Genomic DNA, 14,956 nt, shown 5'->3' on the forward strand with positions numbered 1-14,956 from the left:
AATCATTTTCTGGTCTTAATTTTAATGCCCAAGGTTGTTCTTTGGAGAGGCCATCATTCACTGATGGAGTAAACATCATAAATTCTACTGTGGGAATAAGAATGAGAATGTTGTTTCTATTCATTTTAGGAATTTATCAAGATTAACAAATTTCTTCATATCTGAGATGGGCTTTATTAGAGGGAAAACAAAGCTAGTAGATTTGCCATCCCATCAAGGCTTTGAATCTATAACCTTTTATCAATCAGGTATAACATAGTCCATGCTGGATTTAACTTGTTCTACCTATGGAATTTGACGGTGCAAATGGAGACAGCTTTCTTTCTGTTTGTTTTGGGGAAAATATTACCAAAATTCACAAATGATCATAATCCTGGTGATGTTTAACATATGTTTATGTTTCTTTGCGGAAAACATTGGACATCTTCTGTTATGAGGAACAGAGATTCTCAATTCAAGGTTGCAGATGAATAGTTCCACATGTGATGCCATTTCATATGGTTTACATGTTGCACATGGCTGGGCATGCATGTGGGTATTGCCATGCATATGCATTGCCATCTGCACATACGTTGTTTAACATCTACATGAAGCCATTGGGAAACATCATCTGGAGTTTTGGACTTGGATGTCATCTGTACACAGATGATGTTCAACGCAATCACCCTTTTTGACCTGCTACTAAGGAGGCCGTTCAAGTCCTGAACTGGTGCTTGGCTGCTGTGACAGTCTGGATGAGGGCAAACAATTTGAAATTGAATTCAGACAAGACAGAGGTACTTCTGGTCAGTCGCAAGGCCGAACAGGGTATAGGGTTTATTTATTTATTTACAGTATTTATATTTCTCCCTTCTCACCCTGAAGGGGACTCAGGGCGGATCACATTGCACACACATATAAGGCAAACATTCAATGCCTTAACATAGAACAGAGACAGAGACAAACGCTGACAGACTCTGAGCTGGCCTCGAACTCGTGACCTCTTGGTCAGAGTGATTTGTTGCAGCTGGCAGCTGGCTGCTCACCAGCCTGCACCACAGCCCGGCCGTGGATGTTACATCCAGGATTACAGCCTGGATGGGGTTACACACCCCTGAAGACACAGGTTTGCATCTTGGGAGTTTTCATGGACTCATCGCTGAGCCTGGAACCCCAGGTCTTGGCAGTGGTCAGGGAAGCATTCTCAGAATTAAAATTTGTTCGCCAGTTGCGCCCATACTTTGGGAAGTCAGATTTGGCCACCCTCTGGTTACACCCCAAATAGACTACTGCAGTGCGCTCTACATGGGGTTGCCTTTGAAGATTGTTCGGAAGCTTCAAATAGTCCAATGGGTGGCAGCCAGATTGCTCACCAGAGTGGTGTACAGTTAGCATAGTAAAAGTAAAGGTTTCCCCTGACGTTAAGTCCAGTCATGTCCGATTCTGGGGGTTGGTGCTCATCTCCATTCCTAAGCCGAAGGGCCGGCGTTATCCATAGACACCTCCAAGGTCATGTGGCCGGCATGACTGCATGGAGCGCCGTTACCTTCCCGCCGGAGCGGTACCTATTGATCTACCCACATTTGCATGTTTTCAAACTGCTAGGTTGGCAGAAGCTGGAGCTAACAGCGGGTGCTCACTCTGCTCCCCGAATTTGAACCTGGGACCTTTCGGTCTGCAAGTTCATCAGCTCAGTGCTTTAACACACTGAGCCACCGGAGGCTGGGAGCATACAATCCCTCTGTTATGTCAGCTTCACTGGCTGCCAGTCTGCTACCAAGCTGTCCCCAAACTGTTTCACATAGCGATTGACTTCCAGATCTTTGACCATTTTGGTCACCCTCCTCTGGACATGTTCCATATCTTTCTGAGATTGTGATGCCCAGAACTGGATACAGTATTAAGGCGAAGCAGAATAGAGTGAAGCTATGACTTCTCTTGATTTAGTAGCATGTTAATAGCAACTAGGACCTGAGAAGTTTCCTTTCTGGAATACAGTTCCTAGGATCAGCATGGTGACTTGGGGAATCACTATGAGTGTGATTGAGTTGGATCTATGATGCTTGGTTCAGTATTGTGAGAATGTAGGAAACAAGTGGTTTGCAATCATTATGCTACTATGTAGAAGATGCAATTCTGTTTTGTCAAACATCCAGCTCTAACATTTGCATAATTCATATTCTGTCCTTTCCAAAAACCCTGCCACATATTTATAGCTATTCCAGCCATGTTTATTTTGGAATTATAAAGCAGAAAGATGCATAAATTACAATGTACTAGGAAATGCAATGTGTGAGGGTGGAGAATGAGTGGGACTCTAGGGAGAACCATCATTCAAACCCAGCTGAATGTAAAGCTGGAAAGGTCCAGGTTCATTAAAAGAATGATTCCAACTTTTTTCCTGGGCACACAAAGTTTGTGCATAATATATAAGCAAAATGTCACCATCTCACGATAGCACAAGAATATAGAAATATGAGGCAACGTTCATTATTCATGGAAAGAATGAGCTTTCAAGGAGAAAAAAAAATTTAGCACAACTAAAATATTGATGTTAGTGTACGGATCCGTGTCCCAATGTTTTTTGCTGTCCTGGACACATGCAGCAATATTACATTTACTAATTTCCAATTCTAATTCCCACAGGTGTAAATCCACTCACTAAGGTGTAAGTCCTCAACAGGATTCCAGCCTTTGACTTTGCTGCAAGTATTAGGTCTCAAAATGGTTTACAGAAATTAAAATAGATAAAGAGAAAACATAAAAGTATCATTGTTGCAATGCAATTGAATTAATTATAAAATTACAGCCAGCCTTTCACATTTGTAGATTTGATTGTAGGCTCAGGCTGAAATGTCAGCCATATAGTATCCTCCCAGAAATCTAGAATGAACACTGCAACATTGGCCAGCCCAGTATTGCTTTCAATCGTATCTACTAATAGCACTGCTTGATATAGAGTTTATTTCAGGCATCAATATTTTACACAGCTTCAGAGCTATGAAGAAAAAGTGGCCATGAGAAATATCTAATGTAGATGTACTCATTCTTATCCAAGGTCTGTGTGACCCACACAGAATGTAGACTGGGAATGTAGACTGAGATTTCTGTTTATGAGGATGTTCTTAGGTCAGGGTTCTGTAGCTATAGCATCGGATGTGGTGGCCCCGGTCACATGAAATTGCAGCTACAGCATTTCTAGCTTAGCACTAGTGGCAGATTTCAGCAAACCAATACAGGCCATGATTGAGATGTCAGCTGTTATCAACATGGATCTAATCAGGCTAATTACAACTGACCAGCTGGATTTATACGTTTTATTTTATGCCAATATGATTATTCACATGATTTGATTAGTATTTTCTCTCCAGGAATTTCTAGGCCTAATGGAAGCTGACCCTAGTGCTACACTAGAGGACCTAGAGCAGGCATGGGCAAACTTGGGCTCTCCAGATGTTTTGGACTTCAACTCCCATGAGCTGGTAGGCTGTTAGGAATTGTAGGAGCTGGAGTCCAAAACACCTGGAGGGGTGAAGTTTGCCCATGCCTGACCTAGAGATTGCTATAGATACTTTTCGTAATCTCTAACTCATCTAGGGTAATTCTATGGTTAACATCTATGGTTAACTTCTACTTTTATAGCATCCTGCAACCCTAACCCCCATAAAAGTGGAGAGCTTACCGTATAAACTATTGAAAGCATACTCGTAAAAAAGGGAAATAAATGAAAATAATACAACACACTGTTAAAAGCTCTTTCCTTTGCACTTCCCCTAATCTTGTTATGATAAAAGTCTTTGCTTGTTACGGACAAGAAGGAAAAAAGCAGCCCATACTTTCTAGGAAGTAAGTGCCTGAACCTGGGAGTAGCCACTAAAATGTATCTCTCTCTTTCTCTCATGTTCCCACCAGACATAGTTTTTAGAGTACTGGCATTGAGAGATCAACCTATCCCAAAGTTATCCAAATTTGGGAAGGTTCATATCAGATGATATGTACCATCAGCTTGGATCTGAGCTATATGAACACAAAGCATGAGCTGCCATGTGTCAAGGGATGTGGTATTTCAGATGGCACCAAGCCATCGAGGATGTTCTGTAATAGACAAACAGCCACTGGCGCTGTTGTAACAAATGCTTCCTTTGTTCTCTCTGTGACCAGCCCTTGTCAGTAGTCTGCCACAGCCCTTTTGACCAGCTAACATTTCTAAGCATTATAGATTTATAAGCTTCTTGATATCCAGTCTGCCCAAAAGACTAAGGTCAAATGTGAAGAAAGAGAGAGAGAAAGAATGCACGTGGAAAGTCCTGGTCAATCATCTTTAGTGACCTTGGTTTCCTCAGAACTAATCTCAAAATGCAGCTTATATTGATCAGCTGGTTACATCTATCTCTTACATTTCCTCTATGGCACTCAAGTTGGCATGTTCTCCCTTGCTTTATTCTTATGACATCCTATGCTGGGAAAAAGAGACCCGCTCAAGGTCCCGCAATGCGTTCCTTGACTGAATGAGGACTAGAATGTAAATTTGTCCAATCCCAGTCCCACTCTTTAACCACTTCCTTATACAGCTTAGAGGAATGTGGCTCATACACCAGACAGTATAATGAACTTTGTATCAAGGAAGGGATTCTGGGAGTTGCCAGCTAAAGAAACCCAGTTTTCCAGGCTCTGTTTTGCTTACCAAAGTGGTGAAAGGGTTTGTAGCTCAATACTAGACTATATTTGAGCCATGTGGTATAGTGAATACAGCACTGAGCTATAACTCTGGAGACCAGAGTTCAAATCCCTGCTCAGCCATGGAAATTGACCTTCAGCAAATCATACTCTCTCAGCCTTGTTCAAAGACAACCCCTCTCTGAAGAAATCTTGCCGAAAAAGATATCATGATAGGTTTGCTTTAGAATCGCCATAAGTTGGAAATGACTGGAACGCACACAACAGAAGCATCAAACTAAATGTTATAGTAATTAGCTTACATAAGGTCCCATGCCCCTTTCAAACTGATGTTTGTGATCTGTATTCTTCCACAATCATTTTTATTTAAATAATGGGATTTATCTAGATTGAACCAAACTTTGTGTAGGACCACTGAAATCAATGGAACGAGTAAGTAATGACTAACGTTGTCCCACAGATTACATTTGACCCATTCCAGAATGGCTCTTACGCACCCATCTTAATAGCTAGCAGCTGGATCAAATGAAAGAGATCTGTTCAGTTTCAGTTTATGACACAAGAAGGATGATGTTTCTTTCCCCTTGCTGCCATAAAAAGAAGCTGTAACAATCAGAAATAAGACCGGTGTTACAAATCCCTGTCTGTGTCTCACTCAATGGTGGGAGGGATGGGATCATTCTCTTCTTTCCACCCTGATTAGAAACTGAACACACTCCCTTCATCTGATCTGGAGATGGAAGTAAAACCTTTGTATTTCATGTTTTTACATACTTTTTTCTTAATGATCCATTCAAGCCCTCTGCTTGCATGTTCCCAGCTTATGTTATATGCAACTTATACACGCAGAACCAGATGACATGGTGCATGTCAGTTCCTCTTTCAGTGGAATAGTGAATCTCCTCTTAGTTTTAATTTGAACTTAAATGGCTCTGTCCATGGTGCCGAATCCTATCCCTATAGATTCTGTCTTATGTTCCAGTCAGGAAGTGACCCAAAACCAGTAAGAGTTGTTGAGTAGTCAATTCAGTTCAGTCATAAGGTATTCAACAGGTGGAAGGCAGAAGCGAGTAGTTGGTCATCAGCTGGTCCAATAGTTTTTCAAGTAGTTCAGAAAACAAAGCCAGCAAGAAGTAGAACTGAGTCCTAAATGATAGCAAGTCCAAGGTCAGGAGAACATGAACACTGAAAAGCACTTTTAGTCACTAGGAAAGAAGGCTGAAAGCAACAAAACAGTCAGGGAGTGGCTGGAAGGTTTAAAGGCAGATGCTTTCAGACACCAGATGCCTAATTATGTCAGTGTCACCTACTTAATAACTGCTAGGAGCAGCACAATCTCTCCTTGTCCATTTGTTGCTGAATTAATTATGGTAATCGGTCGTCAGTATCTGCAGCCTCCTACTGCCTCAACCTCAGGAAATGTAGATTTCTGGCAATCCTCCTTCTGTCCAAATTGTCTATCTCTAGAGAAGAGATGTCAAATTCATGGCCCTGCAGCTTTTTGGGCCTTCAACTCCCAGAAGCCCTTGTCAGCTTGTCCAATGGCCAGGAATTCTGGGAGCTGAAGTCCAAAACACCTGGAGGGACACACATTTGACACCTCTGCTCTTGATGGTGAGTTGTGACAGGTTCAGATTTAACTGCAGAGCAGAGTCGCTGCCACAGAAAGCACCCAATGCCACAGAATGCAACTGCAGTGCTTATGTTTTCTGTAAGTGATTAACACATTTGTTATGTGAGACAGCTCCTGCATTCCTCCCCACAAAATAACAGGTTACCTCAGAAGAAATAATCTGATTTCTTCCCCCTGCCCTTTTTGATAGGCAGGAGATTTACATACATCAGATGGACATTTCACATGACGTACAGCCTTTTTGTTTTGATACACCTCCAAATAAAGCCAGTGTGACAGATGAGTGATGGTATAACAGGATTTTGCTGGAGCAATTGCTGAAGGATATTGATCCCCAGCTCCTAGAATTCTCTTAATAAAAGAAAATATCTTGAATTAACTCTCGTCTGGTTCTCTTCTTCCTTATCTAGACACGCCAGTTTAAGGGAATGGCTGCATAATCTTGCTGTATAGCTCTTTGTAAAAAGTTTTCTTAAATTGACTCATGGAGTCAAAAAAATTGGAAGAGACTACAAGGGCCAGGAAGTCCAATCCCCTTCTGTCTTGCAGGAACGCAATAGCAAAAAGTTAGAAAGAAACAAGGCCAGCTTTGGTATATGAGTCATTGAACCACTCATACTGCGCCGGCCTCTGGATTAATTGTTTACAGCTACAGCTCTCCTTTGGAATCATTTTGTTTTAATGTGGTTCTGTTTGCTGTTCTATTGATTTGTTGTTTTCCTGAAATAGTGATCATTAACTTGTTTTATCCTGTTGCCTAACAACCTTTTTCCAATGGATGCCAAGTAAATGGAGAAAGGATGAGTACAGTGCGACTTTGGTGTCTGCTGGGGTTTGGTTCTAGGACTCTCCGTGGATACCAAAATCCATGGATGCGCAAGTCCCATTATATATAATCCCATAGTAAAGCGGTGTCACTTTGATATAAAATGGCAAAATTATGGTTTCCTTTTGGGAACTTTGGAATATTTTCAGGAGAGACGAATCCATGGATACATAATCCAAGGATCCATAGGGCCAACTGGAAAAAGGGCAGGAAAGAAGAAAAAACAAAATGTCGCAGCACTTTTGAGACTAGCTGGTTCGTATTCCAGTTTGGAGAGTGTTCACAGCAGAAACCAAACAAATATCTACTCCTTTCTTAAATATGGGAAAATAGAGATAACTTTTCCTTTATTGCTTCATTAATTATTTCTGACTTATGGGTAGGAATAGAGACATCGGAAGAATTTGCACCATGAAAGGCTGTTTTTTAAGCAGTTTACATAATTCCTTCGAAACATGAGCAGAGATGTAGCAGCACATTGCAGTCAGAAATCATGACATTTCTGGGCTTGGATGAGGTCCACAAAAGAAAAATAATGCATACCTTGTTAAAGTGCAGAAAGAAAAAAAATGCATAGACGCATACATTTTACAATGGATACAAAACGTGTAAAGGTAAAGGTTTCCCCTTGACATTAAGTCTAGATGAGCCCAACTCTGTGGGATGGTGCTCATCTCCATTTCTAAGTCAAAGAGCCAGCATTGTCCATAGATACCTCCTAGGTCATGTGGCCGGCATGACTGCATGAAGCGTCGTTACCTTCCCGCCAGAGAGGTGCACTCACATTTACATGTTTTCAAACTGCTAGGTTGGCAGAAGCTGGGGCTAACAGCTGGAGCTCACCCTCCTCTACATATTCGAACTGCCAACCTTTCGGTCAGCAAATTCCACAGCTCAGCAATTTCACCCACTGCATCACCGTGGCTCTCCAAAATGTGTACAGATGGAAAATGCATAGGATATGCACTTAATAAATGCTCTACCCCAAAATATAGATTGTGAAAAACGCACATAAAACATATGCAAATCATTATCCTGATCAAACCCCTTTCCCCTAGTCTAGCAATTAGGAAGGATTAACAAAAGCAGCAATTTAACAGTACGCAAACCTTAATCATGTGCTAAAAATGGCATATTCAACATGGTGCGTCACCCTACATCCCTTTTGCAAATTGTCTTTCCATTGATTTATAATTTGGGTAATTAGACATCCTTTTAATGATGTGACTTCTAAATTAAAATAAAGGATAGAAGATAACAATAGTGGGGCTTTTTTTACCTAATAGGAAATTTTCAGTCAGAAACAAGACATTATGTAGTCTACAGAAGTAAAGGGAAAGCTTAAGCTTCCAAGATATACTGGGGATAATGCGCTCAATATAAGAGATATATAGTTCTATATAGAAACACAGACTCCTACTCCTTATCTTCCTCTTCTTCACCATCTACCGGTATTACTATTACAATCCTTATAATCAACATAATTGTAGTCATTTTCAGAGTCATAGCCGTGTTGCTCTCTTGCAGCATAAAATGAAGAAAGGGAGAAGGAGAAAAAAAAGTTAGGTCACTTTTGAGTCTAACCCATTTTCCTTTTTTCATTGATATATGTGTAAGCCCACTTCTTCAGATACAATAGCAAGTTGGAAATGACTTGAAGGAAAAGTGTTGCATATTTAAAGATATTGCTTTGGCTCTGGTGAAAGAGGCTTGCTGTTTTGCATTTTTTATTAAATCTAACCCTTGCAACATTTAGCAATTAAATCATGATGGATCTAAAAACTGAATAGGGAGATAAATTCACGTGTGTTTCTGTGTTGTTTTAAATGGGTTGGCATCCCATAGCAGTTTGGTTTCTGCAAAGCAAGGCTTGAAAATGCTTCCTGCTTCTCTTTATACATAGATGATAAGGCACCAGGGGAGAACTCATGCATTTCCCTTATGTGTGCTGACAGGTGCTCCATCATTTGGAAAACTTCTCTGCATTTCCCACATTAGATTTTGGCTCCAGGCAAAGTATCAGCTCAAACCGCCGGGACCTTCTCTGAAATCACTATGGAATCAATACGTATTTCAGAAGACCCAGCTTTTAAAGCAGAGATGGGAAACCTTCTCCTGCTAAATGTTTCAGCTTCCAGAAAGTGCTCTCAAGATGGGCAATATCAAGGAAACTTATTCCAAAAATGTTATAAAACCATTCTAATCAGTGGTGCCACTAGGAAGATATGGAGGGTGCAGACCACACTGGGTGACACCATCAGTGGTAAGGTGACTCCAATCTTGACAGTGGGAGGAAGTCAATGCTGTAGAGAAAAGTCTGTAGGTGAGCAGTGGGGCCTTCAAAGCCTCTGAATGGTGCCATTCCTAAATGGCACTAGCCAGATCTGCAAGAAGAGTGCATTCCTTAAACTGGGGATCACATTTATATCTCATCCTTCCTCAATGTGTTGCTTCCATTGGTTGGGGATCCCTTAAAATTTCTTATGGTCAGAGAAGATTACTTGAGGTTTGAGTATGATTGTCTTTCATGGGTAGAGTCTTGGTAGTGGGTCCATAAGAGACTGTAGAGACCTTTTTCTGGATCTGCATGGTCTTTTGCAGTGAGGACATACATTTCTAGGTGGAAGGTGGTTACACCAAGGGTTTGTTTGATGCACATATCTCTTGGCACATTTCTCTCTTTCGTCCTCTATTTGTGCCTCTTCAAAATCCATGGCACTGTTAGTAACAGCTGACCTCCAGTTAGACAAGTGGTTCTCAACCATTTTTTGACCAGGAACAACTTTGACCAGGGACCACTCTCCAACATTAGTTTACGAATCAGTTTACAAATCAGTTTTTGGTCAACTTTAGATTCAATTTGGTTATTTGGGGTGCTGATTCAGAAAATTGCATTGGATAGACCACAACAGCTCTAGTTTTTGCTACAGAACATATGCCATCCAATGGTGCCATCTGCTTGCCCACAGAAAACCATATTTAATAATCCAATGCATTTTTCTGAAATGGCACCCCAAATAACCACAGTAACAGGCCTAAAAGTGACAACACCAATGCGCCCCTTCTTCCAGATGCCACATGGAAGGGCTCCTCTCAATGGGAGGGAGGAGGAGGAGAAGCAGCAGTCAGGAGGCTTGTTATTGCGCTTTTTGTGGGTAGACAGCCTCTCCCCTCCCAACATTTCTGTTGCCTTGGCACTATAAGAGGGTTTTGTGAGACCAGTCACTCTTGTTGCAATGGTGTAGTAATGGTGAGGCCGCAGATCATATTTTAGTTCTTGGGGACCACTGGTGGTTCATGGATCACAGGCTGGGAACCACTGAGTTAGATGCTCAAGTGCCAAGGTTTCCTAGTTTTTGGTATTTATTTCATGGTTTTTTGGGTTAGCTTTCAGTTCATCCTGAAATCTCTTTTACTGTCCACTGACATTCCATTTTCTGTTCTTGAGCCAAAAGTAAAGTAACTGCTTTGGGAAACATAGCCTTTCCTTAAGGTTTTTCAGAACTAGTTTCTTATTACTTTCCTGCCAAGTTGAGACTTTGGGTTTCCAAGGGCCACTGAGTTTCCACAATGGAGTGGAGATTTGAAACCTGGTCCTCTGTTCCTAGTCCAACATTCAAACCACACAACCACATTGGCTCAAGGATGGCTGATATCCTTCTTTTTCATTTTTCTTGCTGTGGAAATGGCTCTTATTAGAATAGTAAGAATATGGGTTAGCTCTCTTGCATGGCACAGCTGCGCATCAGCATTGGTTGTTTTACCACAGCATGGAGGATTGCAAAATGAGCAGAACAACCCTTTTGTTGTTAAGTGGTGTTGCTTACACTTGAATGGACTAGGATTAGCATGTCCATCATTGTAATTCCTGTGGCCCTTACCCCAAGCACATTGTTGTTAACCCAAGTATTTTTGTTACCCATTAAGGTCTCAAATATCGCTCTGACACACTGAATTAAATGCCTTCGTTATTTCCTTTGGTTTCCAAGATGAGGCATTTTGCAACAAAGAGGTTAATTGCAACCCAATGGAGCCACACTCATGTTTTATTAAAGAGAGAAAGAGCTCAGCATGATCGCTCCTCCGGCAGAGCAGACCTGCGCATAGGAAGGCGAGCAGATGGAGCCCAGCTCCCAAATGGACCTCTAAAACAGCAGGAACAATTTTACAACTCTGATTAGAAAAGAAGAAAGAAGCTGTAAGACAGGGCTAACAGGTGATGACATGCATGGGCATCCTCTAGTAAAAAGGACCTTAGGAAGTAGGAATATGGAACTTTTTCAGACTTGATTTTGTGGCATTTCCCCTGATACTATTTGCATTTCCACTTCTTCACATCCTTGTTTTGAATTGGGTTTCAAGATTTTGTGGTCCATTTCTCCCATGAAAATTCGTGAGTATTTGGGGGCATATTTTCCCTAATATATAGGTAAAGGTTTTCCCCTGACATGAAGTCTAGTCATGTCCGACTCTGGGGGTTGGTGCTCATCTCAGTTTCTAAGCTGAAGAGCTGGCGTTGTCCATAGACACCTCCAAGGTCATGTGGCCAGCATGGAGCACCGTTATCTTCCTGCTGGAGTGGTACCTATTTATCTATTCACATTTGCATGTTTTCAGGCTGCTAGGTTGGCAGAACCTGCAGCTAACAGTGGGAGCTCACCCCGCTCCTCGGATTTGAACTGCCGACCTTTCGGTCAGCAAGTTCAGCAGCTTAGCGGTTTAACCCGCTGTGCCACCAGGGGCTCCTCCCTAATATATATATAGACCCCTTTTCATGTGCTTTGTTTAGAGGTGACTTTTCGGTCTTTACTGCACCCATTTTGCAAAGACAGATATTTAGGATTGTGCACATATACTTGCATCCAACTCACTTTGTGTTACATTTTAAGGAGAAGATATTGAAAAATAGGTGGAGATTTTTCTTAATAGTCTCATAGACAACGGGTGCATCCACATTGTCGAAATTATGCATTTTGACACCATTTTTACTGCCATGGCTCAACACTATGGAATCCTGAGATTTGTAGTTTGGTGAGGCACCAACACTCTTTGGCGGAGAAAGCTCATTCAATATATTTCCTTTCCAGCCATAATAGGAAGCTGACTTATACCAAATCAGGCTGTTTTGTCCATTTAGGGCTAGCATTGTCTGCTCTGACTTGTAGCAATGCTCCAGGGACTTAGCCAAATAGGAGTTCAAGTCAAATGCACTGAGCTGGTGTTTCTTTCTTTGCTACGTATTTGCCCACTATGTTCAAATGCACTGAGCTGGTGTTTCTTTCTTTGCTACGTATTTTCCCACTATGTTCAAATGCACTGAGCTGGTGTTTCTTTCTTTGCTACGTATTTGCCCACTATGTTCAGCTATATTTTTCCCCTTAAAAAGTTAGGAAAAGAGTCTTCCTCACAGGGCAAACTGTTGTTCTTCTTTTTAGAATTTCATCCTTTTCTGAGTTTCTCTTGTTGCACTTTTAAAATATTTTTTGCTTTTCTGCTCAAAGCAGGTTCCTGGCTTCCAATCTCCTTAATGCTGAACGCCACAAGAAAGCAATTAGTTTGATTTATGATCCAGAAGCAGAGAGTAGGATGTCAAAAGCAAACACAAAAACCCAGCGAATAACTCCACTGCTTTACTTCTCTGCACTTTTGAAGGCAAAGGCAACCTCCCGGTGAACAAACCTTGTCAAGAAAGCCCCATGATAGATTTGCCTCAAGATCACTATAAGTCAGAAATGACTTGAAGTCACACAACACCACCCTCCCAAAAAAACAAAAAAACAAAACAGTCCTGCTTATCTTCCTGGGGCCAAATGAAACATTACCTGGGAGGTCTAACCTCTGAAGCATAATCACTTAGTAAGTGTCTGACTGTCTGTCTGTCTGTCACTCATAGAATCCTAGAATCCTAGAGTTGGAAGAGACCTCATGGACCATCCAGTCCAACCCCCTGCCAAGAAACATTCAGCCTCTGTTTAAAAGCCTCCAAAGAAGGCGCCTCCACCACACTCTGGGGCAGAGAGTTCCACTTCTGAACAGCTTTCACAGTTAGGACGGTCTTCCTTATGTTCAAGTGGCAGTCGTTCTGTGTTCTAATTTACAGGGCAGCAGAAAACAAGCTTGCTCCTTCCTCCCTATGACTTCCCCTCACATATTTATACATATTTATAAGGGGCTGGGCTGTGGCGCAGGCTGGTAAGCAGCTGCTGCAATAAATCACTCTGACCATGAGGTCATGAATTTGAGGCCAGCCCATGGCGGGGTGAGCACCCATCAATTAAAAATAAAATATAACCCCTGCTCGTTGCTGACCTAGCAACCCAAAAGATAGTTGCATCTATCAAGTAGGAAATAAGGTACCACTTATAAAAATGGGGAGGCAAGTTTAACTAATTTACATCGTTGGAATGAGGAAGTGAGGAAGTGCCGTCAGAGTGGATGATGAAGCAGCTGCTCCCCCCTGTGGCCAGAATCAAACATCCCCTCAGGAGAAGGTTAAATTGCCTCTGCATCTGTCTGTCTGTCTGTCTGTCTGTCTCTGTCTCAGTTCGATGTGTTTATGGGAATTGAATGTTTGCCCAATATGTATATAATGTGATCCGCCCTGAGTCCCCTTCGGGGTGAGAAGGGTGGAATATAAATACTGCAAATAAATAAATAAATAAATAAATAAATAAATAATGGCTATCGTGCCTCCTTTCAGCCTTCTCTTCTGCAGGCTACATGCCCAGTTCTTTAAGCCACTCCTCATAGGGCTTGTTCTCCAGATCTTTGATCATTTTAGTCACCCTGATTAAAAACCTCAGAATCCCCCAACTAGCATGGCCTTGTTGCTTCAATCAGCAGATTCCTGTAAAATATGCTATAGCTGATTGGAATAATGGAAGACCACCCCTGGCACTAATTTTTTGTCCTTGATGCATTCTGTGGAATAACGGGAGCCTCCATGCATCCAAACCCTTTGGTTGGACTCTTGCCTAAAGAGAAGGGAGCTGTTGATTTACAAAATCTCAAACACAGAGACCCAAATCCCTAGCTGAGTCACCCATGAGTCCAGCCATTCTATTTTTCTTCAATAAATCTTTTATAAGCTCTCAATATGGTATATTCTCAGTTATGGAAAAGAATTTAAAATAAATGCAGACATTAATGCAGAAATGTCTCAGGAGCATATTAATCCAGTGAGGACCAATTCAATTAGGGCTGTGATACTGAAGAAATTGGAAGAAGCTTAGATTTCTATTTTCCCATTCGTCTTCCTTTTCTTTTTTCCAAAGATGGAAACAATGACATCAGATGGTTTTGATATCAGTGGCATGGTGATTTTGTTCCAGAGTTTATTTCAGATTCCTGTTAATTGCCATCAGGTTTGGTTTGACTTATGAGAGACCTCCGAGATTCCCTGCTATTACTAGTCCTACTAAGGACTATCCACATCTTTTGGGCTTTCCTTTCACATCTGAGCATGTCAGCAGCTAAATAATAATAATAATAATAATAATTTTATTCTTATATCCCGCCCCATCTCCCCGGAGGGACTCGGGGCGGCTTACATGGGGCCATGCCCAGACACGACAGCACAAATCAGATAAAACATTAAACCGAGCAGTAAAACTTCAACATGATTAAAAACAGTCATAAAAGTCAATATACACAATAATATTAAGATCCCGATTTGGGTCAAAAGATCCAGGCCAAGGTGCAAAGTAATATCAAGTTATCAGGGAGGGATAATTATGCAGCAGGTGTAATACTTAAAGTGCTGAATGAATCCTAAAAACAATCCAGAGGGTCTACTGCTTAATAGGTAAATAACATGATCCCACAAGGATCAGTCAACGAAG

At 41.5% G+C, this 14,956-nt stretch overlaps 1 protein-coding gene across 1 annotated transcript in view; it reads left to right on the forward strand.

Annotated features, from left to right (window-relative positions):
* The window catches only part of kcnh5 (potassium voltage-gated channel subfamily H member 5), a 296,860-nt gene that overhangs the window by 40,075 nt on the left and 241,829 nt on the right, over positions 1-14,956 (forward strand). The gene's annotated exons all lie outside the window — the stretch shown is intronic.

The sequence above is a fragment of the Anolis carolinensis genome, chromosome 1, assembly GCF_035594765.1.
Source record: "Anolis carolinensis isolate JA03-04 chromosome 1, rAnoCar3.1.pri, whole genome shotgun sequence".
Classification (NCBI taxonomy): Eukaryota; Metazoa; Chordata; class Lepidosauria; order Squamata; family Dactyloidae; genus Anolis; species Anolis carolinensis.